We start from the raw sequence: 8,570 nt of genomic DNA, 5'->3' as shown, positions 1-8,570 counted from the left end.
TTTCATGCTTATCAATTTGTTATTTATTTCATTCACAGTATTCTTTATTACTGTTATCTCAGATATCAGCTCCTTCCTAGTTTCCTCTTGTGTCTCCTCAATTCTGTTTAATCTCTCCATTATTGTTTTGATATCTACATTTGCAGTTTGAGACCCTTCATTCTGGGGGCTTTTCATTGTTTGCATTCCAAAGTCAGATTTCTCAGTGTCTGCTCTCCCAGGCGTCTGGGAGAGACCCATACTCTTCTTTTGGTTTTTCTTCATTTCTGTAGATTTTTCTCCCTCTCCCCCTTTCCCTCCCCCTCTTCAATTCTGTTTTTGAGGGAAGATGGGGTTGCTTTTATTTCTCTTCTGCAATGACCTGTTCTTCCTTATGAGGGTCTTCTGGCTTTGTTCACTTTTCCCTCTGCTTTACAGTCTGTCTATTCAGCAGTATGCAGTCTTGGTCCGTTCAGAGAATCTCACCAGTTCACCTATGCTGTCACCTTCTTGCCCCTGGATCCTCCCTAGGGTTATTTAAATGTTGACTTCCAAATTTGATGGTGAGCCTATGAATTTTGTATGCATTGTTTTCTTGTATTTTCTCATACTACTTGTTCATCTCCTTTGACATCTTATCTTTGATTGACAATAGTTACTATTAAACCCCCATACCTAACACTCTCTTATAGCTTCTGGTTTTAAAAATAGGTTTTATTTCATTGTACATAATTCTTGATAAGGATACCTAGTTATCCCAATAAATAGTGGCTCCTTTCTCTATTTGTATTCTCTTCTTGGTTATCATTGTTTGCTGGGTTCTAAAGCAAACATCTTCATTTTATTGGGTTTTATTTGTCACTAATATAGGACATTCAATTAAAATGTATGGATCTGCCAGGCTCGGTGGCTCAGCCTGTAATCCCAGCACTTTGGGAGGCCGAGGCAAGTGAATTGCCTGAGCCTGCGGGTTCGAAACCAGCCCGGGCAACTTGGCGAGACCTCATTTCTACCATAAATTAAAAAATTAGCTGGGCGTGGTAGCATGCGCCTATAGTTCCAGCTACTTGGAATGCTGAGGTGAAGGATTGCTGGAGCCCAGCAGGTCGACAATGGGGTGGCCGTGAATATGCCACTGCACGTCAGCCTGGGTGACAGAGTGAGACTCCAACTCAAAGAAAAAAAGAAAGTATGGATCTTTCTTGGAACCTGCTTCTCCACAAAACTCATTTATAATATTTTGTAAAAAGTAATATATTATTTTTCCATCTTTTATATGACATCAGCTTTATTTTATTTTAAATAATTATGGACAACTTTTTTAGTCCAATATTAAGTAGAATGAAAGAGAAAGGTAAATTTGACATGGTTCTGTTGTTAAGCTGAACATTTTTAATGTTTTATGCTAAGTGTAATAGTTACCATCAGTTTTAAATGTATACTCCTTATCATATTAAGAAATAATTTCTAGTGTTTTATTCAAGAAAACATTTTGTATTTAATGAAATACTTTTTTGTACCTGCTCATCTAATTATATGATTTTTCTTCTGTCTTGTTAATATGATTAATCATCTTGATAATGTTTTATGTGCCATATTAACACTACATTCCTGGAAGAAGCTTTACTTGGTCATCAGTGACAATTTTTTTTTTTTCAGACAAGGTCTTGCCCTGTCACCCAGGCTGGAATGTAGTGGAGTGATCATAACTCACTGCAGCCTTGAACTTCTGGGCTCAAGTGACCCTCCCACCTCAGCCTCCTGAGTAGCTGGGACTATAGGCACATGCACCATATCCACTAATTTTTAGAAATTACTTGTTTTGTAGAGATGAAGATATTGCTATGTTGGTCAGGTTGGTCTCAAACTCCTGGCCTCAAATTACCCTCTGCCTCAGAGTTGGGATTATAGGTGTGAGCCACCGCATCCAGCTGACAATTTATTTGTAATGATTTCGTTTCATCCCCTTCCTTTTTCCCTTTACTGCCTCACTTTTTTTCTCCCTCCTATCTCTCTGTCTTCTTTTGCATATATGCTGATGATTATAAATATAATTATCATTATAATTATAATATCTTTTTTGATATTAGTCTTAAGCTTGGGAAACAAACCCATATTTAACTTACAAAGTCACTTTAGAAACATATTGTCTTTTTCTTTCTTTCTTTTTTTTTTGAGACATAGTCTCCCTCTGACTGGAGTGCAATGACACAGTCATAGCTCACTATAGCCTTGAACTTCTGGGCTCAAGTAATCCTCCTGTGTTAGCCTCCTGAGTAGCTAGGAATACAGGCAAGCGCTGCCATGCCTGGCTAATTTTTTAAACTTTTTTTTGTAGATATGGGGTGTTTCTATGTTGCCCAAGCTAGTCTCAAACTACTGTCCTCAAGCGATCTCCCTGCCTCGGCCTCCCTGCCATGATCTCCCACTGTGCCTGGCCTTTTTAAATTTTTTGAAACAACTAATGTGATATAATTATTTGCTATTTGAAAGATCTGCGCCAAGCACAGTGACTCAAGCCTGTAATCCCAGCACTTTGGGAGACCAAGGTGAGTGGATTGTCTTAGCCCATGGGTTCAAGAATAGCCTGGGCAACCTGGCGAGACCTCATCTCTACAATAAATCAAAAAATTAGCCAGGCATGGTAGTGTATGCCTGTAGTTCTGGTTACTGGGAAGGCTAAGGTGGAAGGATCACCTGAGCCCAGTGAGTCGACGCTGGGGTGACTCTGAGCGTGCTACTGCACTCTAGGCTGGGCGACCGAGTGAGACTCCAATTTAAAAAAAAAAAAATCTGCAAATTCAGCATGGCCATGTGCTTTTCTCCTCCTCTTTTATTTTCTTGTATTTATTTCTGTTAGCTTTTCCCCCTACTCTAAAGAGTCTATTGCAATAAATCATATCCTGTTAATTTTTCACTCAAGAGTGGAATAACCAGAGTAGTTGATATCTATAGAAAACTTTTTAAAGCTGTTCTTTAAAAATCATATGAGATAGCCGGGCTCGGTGGCTCAGCCTGTGATCCCGTGACTTTGGGAGGCTGAGGTGAATGGATTGCCTGAGCCCGCGGGTTCGAGACCCACCTGGGCAACTTGGCAAGACCTCATCTCTACAATAAATCAAAAATTAGCTGGGCGTGGTAGCTCACGCCTGTAGTTCCAGCTACTTGGAAGGTTGAGGCGGAAGGATCGCCAGAGCCCAGCAGGTCGAGGCTGCAGTGGCTGGGAGCAGCCACTGCACTCCAGTCTGGGCGACAGAGTGAGACTCCAACTCAAAAAAAAAAAAAAAGAAATCTTATGAGATGATGCAGGGGGTTGCATCAGTGGGAATAAAGTCTATATTTCTGCTAATTCTATTACATTTTATATTTTTTAAAAATTCATTCTTTTCATTTTGGTTATCAAGTACTTTAACATATAATTGAACATAATATTTCATTTCAGTGAAACAAAAATTTTTGTTTAAATTATAATGACTTTTTCTTTCACTTAATATTAATAAATTGGGTTTTTCTTTGATTTTAATTAGCACTTTTAAAAATTGTCAAAGCACCTCCTATTATTGAGTCTACAGTTTTTTCATACTTTATTAATTTATGCTTGTTTTTTAAATTCTCCTTTTTCTACTTTCTCATGATGTCTTTCTTTCATTATAGAAAGCAGGTAATTTAGAAAATTTATAATATGAGAAACATTATGGCTCAGTCTCATAACCCAAAGACAGCATAGTTATTGCATTTACTTGCATGTTGTTTGCATAATTGTGTGTGAGCCATATGCACTTTATATATTGTTGATCATATGCATGCAATATAAAATGTGAATATGTTTTTAAACTATATTGGGATTATGTTGTAGATTTCTTCTCTGATGTGGGTTATTATTTAAGAAGTTAGTTTAAACTTTTAATGAATTTTGATATTGTTCTTTATTTCAGGTAACATCCCTTTTTACTTTGGAACTGTAGTATATAGAATCTTTTTGTCTTCATAAGAATAAATTTTTTGTGCTTCATTTAATTGATATTTTCAATCACCTATCCCCTAGAAGAAATATATCAACTTCTGCTATGATTCTACATGCCCGTTAATTCTACCTAATCTATTATACTAATCAACTCTGAACTTCCTTCATTAAATCTGAATACTCTTGATTTGTTATGTGAACCACTGACATTTCAAATTATAACTGTTTCTGCCTTTTTTTTCCTTTTTATGATGTTCTGGTATTTTCAGGCCCTTGTTGATTATACCTGTTACCATTATATAATGACTATCTCTCTCTGAAATCAAATAGTGAGACCGAAACTCTTACTTTTAAAAAATAATCAAACAGGTGGTCTATGCTACTCCATCCTCAGTATTTTCCCTTGGCATGTTCTGTGGAATTAGTTTTCTGAGATTTTTGCAACAAAGTACCACAGACCAGGTAGCTTAAACAAAAAAAATGTATGCCTTACAGTTATGAAGGCTGGAAGTCCAAAACCAAGGTGTGGGCAGGGTTGGCTCCTTATGAGGGATGACAGAGAAGGATCTGTTCAGGCCTCTCTCCCTGGCTTGTAAATGCCCATCTTCTCCCTGGGTCTCTTCATGTTGTTTTCCTTCTGTGTATGTCTTGATATCCAAATTTCCCCTTTTTATAAGGACACCAGTCATATTGGAATAGGGTCACCTCTATTACTTCATTTTAAATTTGTTACCTCTGTAAAGATCCTGTTTCTCAAGTAAGGTCATAGTCTGAGGTACGGAGGGTTAGGACTTCAACATATGAATTTTGAGGGCTCATAATTTAACCGTAATAGAATATGAAAAGTTAACTTGAAGGAATTCTGGGATTGTTTTTTGGCTTTTTGTTTTGTTTTGTTTTGTTTTGAGTCAGGGTCTTACTTTATTACCCAGGCTGGAGTGCAGTGGCACAATCACTAGCTCATGTCAGCCTTGACCGCCTGGGCTCAGGTGATCCTTCTGTCTCAGTCTCCTGAGTAGCTGGGACCACCATGCCTGGCTAATTTTTTGAATTTTTTTGTAGAGACAAGGTCTTGCTATGTTTTCTAGGTTGGTCTTGAACTCCTAGGCTCAACATATCAAAACTCAGGCCGCCCAGAGTGCCTGAGTTTTGATATGTTTGGGAAACATCAGTTTAAAGATATTTAATGAGTTTATTATTTTTTCCAGTACTTCTCAGATTGTTAATACACTAAAGTGCTCTGTGACTGCACAGCAAATTTCATAGAACTGTTTGGGAGAGCACTTTATTGGACAAGGTGCTGACAGATGACCTGTGGAAACAGTCTTCACATTTGGTTTGCTTAACTTTTTAGGTTTTAAGTATTTTTATAGCAATTAAAAAAGTTAAACATCTAGTATATGATGTTTTGGGGGGAATATTAAATTCAATTTCGTTCAATTTGACAAATCTTTATTAAGCACCCAATATGTACTGGGTCCAGAAATTGATATAGTCTTCTTTTTTGGCATCTTCTTGTAAAGGGTATCTTTATTTTTCTGTTCTTTCTTCTTTCATTCACGGGGTTTTTAATGTGTGCTTTAAATTTGTAATTTCCTTCTGAGATGATGATGATCTTATCTAATTTGTTACCTTTCTACCATTTTAAAACACTATTTAAACATAGTGTTTGTTATTTATTCCTATAGGTTTCTCATAAAAACTGGTGACCTTTCTCCTTTCCTGGGGGTGATAAGGAGTCAAAAGGATTTCTGTAAAGTTGCCTCAGGGTCAGGGTCATAGGTAAGATCATCCTTAACTCTATGTGTGTGTGTGTGTGTGTGTGTGTGTGTGTGTGTGTGTGTGTATGTGTGTGTGTGTGTTTGGAAGAAAGCCATTGGTTTCCTGTCCAGGTTTCTTTTCCCAGGCCTGGTTCACCCATCCCCCAGCTGTGACATTTGTCTGGTTATGACCCATAACTCCCTTCTGGTCCAAAGTATTGCCTTCAGCTCAGGGCTGTCTTTGTTTCAGTCAATGAACAACTGAGAGGGTATAAAAGGATGTCCCTTTGCCTTGAGACTTATAGACTCTGCAGCGCAGTTTGGCTTCAGGGCTCCAGTTGAAACTCTATCCTTACTCAGCTCTTTCTGCCCTACTTCCCTCCCTCTTCTTCTCCAGGCATGCTTTCTCCACAAATCACTTGCACAAGAATCTCCATCTCAGGTTCTAATTCTGGGGAACCTATTCTTAGACAAAAGAGTTTCACAGCTAAGCACCATGTAAAAACCATGGATCTCATTCCGTTTTGTTGTGATACATGTACCAGGGTGATTGTCATCCTTGGTAACTCTAAGGAGAAATGTTAGAATTTGTCTTTCAATTGCTCTCTTTCTGTCTTCTGAGAACGATCCCACTGGAGACCATTTTTCCTCAGCAGATTCAAGGTGAATACCCAACGGTCATTTTGGGGAAGCCGCAAACTAGTGGACATAATCCAGCTGCAGATGCTTCAAACTCTGGTATGAAATCATTTGCTAAATATCTTCTTTGAGTAGTATTCTATGATTAATCTTTTCATTTATATGGTTTTTTTTTAAGTGTTTGCTTCCTCTGATGGGAATTGAAGATAAGATTGGGAGGCCTTGGATTCAGGAAAGGAAGAGAAGATGGAAGAGGAGATGCACTGGTAAGAGGAGCGTGCCTGGAGGAGAGGTGCGGAGATGGAAAGAGCTGTTTCCAGCTGGATATTGCAGGGTCCCTCCAACTCAACATGTGTGAAAGGGAATTATCTGGTCCCTAAACTGTACCTGTTCTTCTCCCCTAGTTCAGTAAATGGCATGACCATCTATTCTCTCCTTCTTATCTTCTCCCAAACTTTTTTCTCGCTTCCCTCACTTCATTCTTCCCCATACTCTTGCCTCCCCACAAGCCAATCTAATATTATTTTGTCAATCTCAAATCCATTCATTTTTCTCCAGTGCCTGTGCTACCAATCTTGACTAAATCGCCAGTACATCACACCTGAACTATGTGATAGATTCCTAGCACCCCCTTCTCCACATCATCTTTCGCAGTGTGTCTTCTGAAACACATCAAATCATGCCATACTCCTGTGTAAAATCCTTCAAAGTTCTCCATTTGCTTCCAGATGAAGTCTAAAAATCTTTGTTATGGGCCGGGCTCAGTGGGTCAACCTGTAATCCCAGCACTTTGGGAGGCCAAGGCGAGTGTATTGCCTGAGCCCATGGATTTGAGACCAGCCTGGGCAACTTGGGAAGACCTCGTCTGTACAATAAATAAAAAATAGCCAGATGTGGTAGCACGTCCCTGTAGTTTCAGTTACTTGGAAGGCTGAAGCAGAAGGATCGCTGGAGCCCAGCAGGTCGACACTGGAGTGACCGTGAGTGTGCTACTGCACTCCAACCTGGGTGACGGAGTGAGACTCAAACTCAAAAAAAAAAAAAAAAACAATCTAGCCGGGTTCAGTGGCTCAGCCTGTAATCCCGCGCCTTTGGGAGGCTGAGGTGAGTGGATTGCCTGAGCCCGCGGGTTCGAGACCCACCTGGGCAGCGAGACCTCATCTCTACAATAAATCAAAAAATCAGCCGGGCGTAGTAGCGCATGCCTGTAATGCTGGCTACTTGGAAGGCTGAGGCGGAAGGATCACTGGAGCCCAGCAGGTCGAGGCTGCTGTGGCTGGGAGCAGCCACCACACTCCAGTCTGGGCGACAGAGTGAGACTCCAACTCAAAAAAAAAAAATCTGTATTATGGCTTATACAACCCTACCTTGTTTGGACAATGTATCATTTTCTCACCATTTAAAAAACCTCCATCTCCACATTCTCTTCATGAAGATACACTTTCTTCAAAGGCAACATATTCCTTTCATTCTGAGCCATCACATATGTGGCTCTTTTTTCCTGCCATGCCCTTCCTCCCTACCACGATCCCTTCATCCAGCTAGCTCCCGCTCTTCAGGTCGCAGCCTCTCCTGACCCCTTACCATTTGGCAGTCTTGTCTTGTGTTCTCAGAGCCTCAGATCTTCTCTTTCACAGCCACTATCACATTTCATTATTTCCAAACCTTCTTCCCCATAAAATTACAAAAACTATGAAGTCAGGAACCATGTCTTTCCTTTTCTCCACCACCTTCCCAGTGTCAGGGCTATAGCTAACACTCACTGATCCATTGTGCAAATCAGAAAAAGGCCTCTCTCTGGGCAGATGAGATGCAAAGGTTTTCCCATTCTCCTTCTGGACTGGATTTCAGCCCTTGTTTACCTCTCTTGGTCAGGTGCTTTTGTGCAAAGCACGGACCACACAATGATATGCAGTAGTCTTGAAAAGCAAAGCCTTGAAGAAAAGATGATATCCACAAGTGGATTCAGTTTAGTGACTGGTGTGTGAGAATTGCTTATCATCCTCCTACAATGAAATGGATGACCAGATAAACTACAAAATCCTTTCAAGTAAATAAAAGAAATTTTAAAGCTAGGTGTAGTCAATTCACATATCAAATAGGACTATCTTGGCATTGTGTTGTAGCATAAGTGGTAAGATTTTTTTCTTAGTAAGTTGTGCACAAAATAATGGGGCATCTTATAATCTACAGCATTCTAGATTTGATAATATATAGCATGAACATCA

The 8,570-nt window shown here is 39.6% G+C and overlaps 1 long non-coding RNA gene across 1 annotated transcript; it reads left to right on the top strand.

Moving 5' to 3' along the window:
* Nucleotides 1–5,641: 5,641 nt before the first annotated feature.
* Nucleotides 5,642–6,682, top strand: LOC103274093. Its single transcript, XR_505238.2, has 3 exons — nucleotides 5,642–5,725; nucleotides 6,326–6,441; nucleotides 6,521–6,682. It is a non-coding gene; the product is annotated as an uncharacterized LOC103274093 (long non-coding RNA).
* Nucleotides 6,683–8,570: the final 1,888 nt, after the last annotated feature.

Source organism: Carlito syrichta, unplaced genomic scaffold (genome assembly GCF_000164805.1).
Source record: "Carlito syrichta isolate Samal-C Ts95f unplaced genomic scaffold, Tarsius_syrichta-2.0.1 Scaffold314373, whole genome shotgun sequence".
In the NCBI taxonomy this organism is placed as follows: Eukaryota; Metazoa; Chordata; class Mammalia; order Primates; family Tarsiidae; genus Carlito; species Carlito syrichta.
This window is presented reverse-complemented; position numbering and strand designations above follow the sequence as displayed.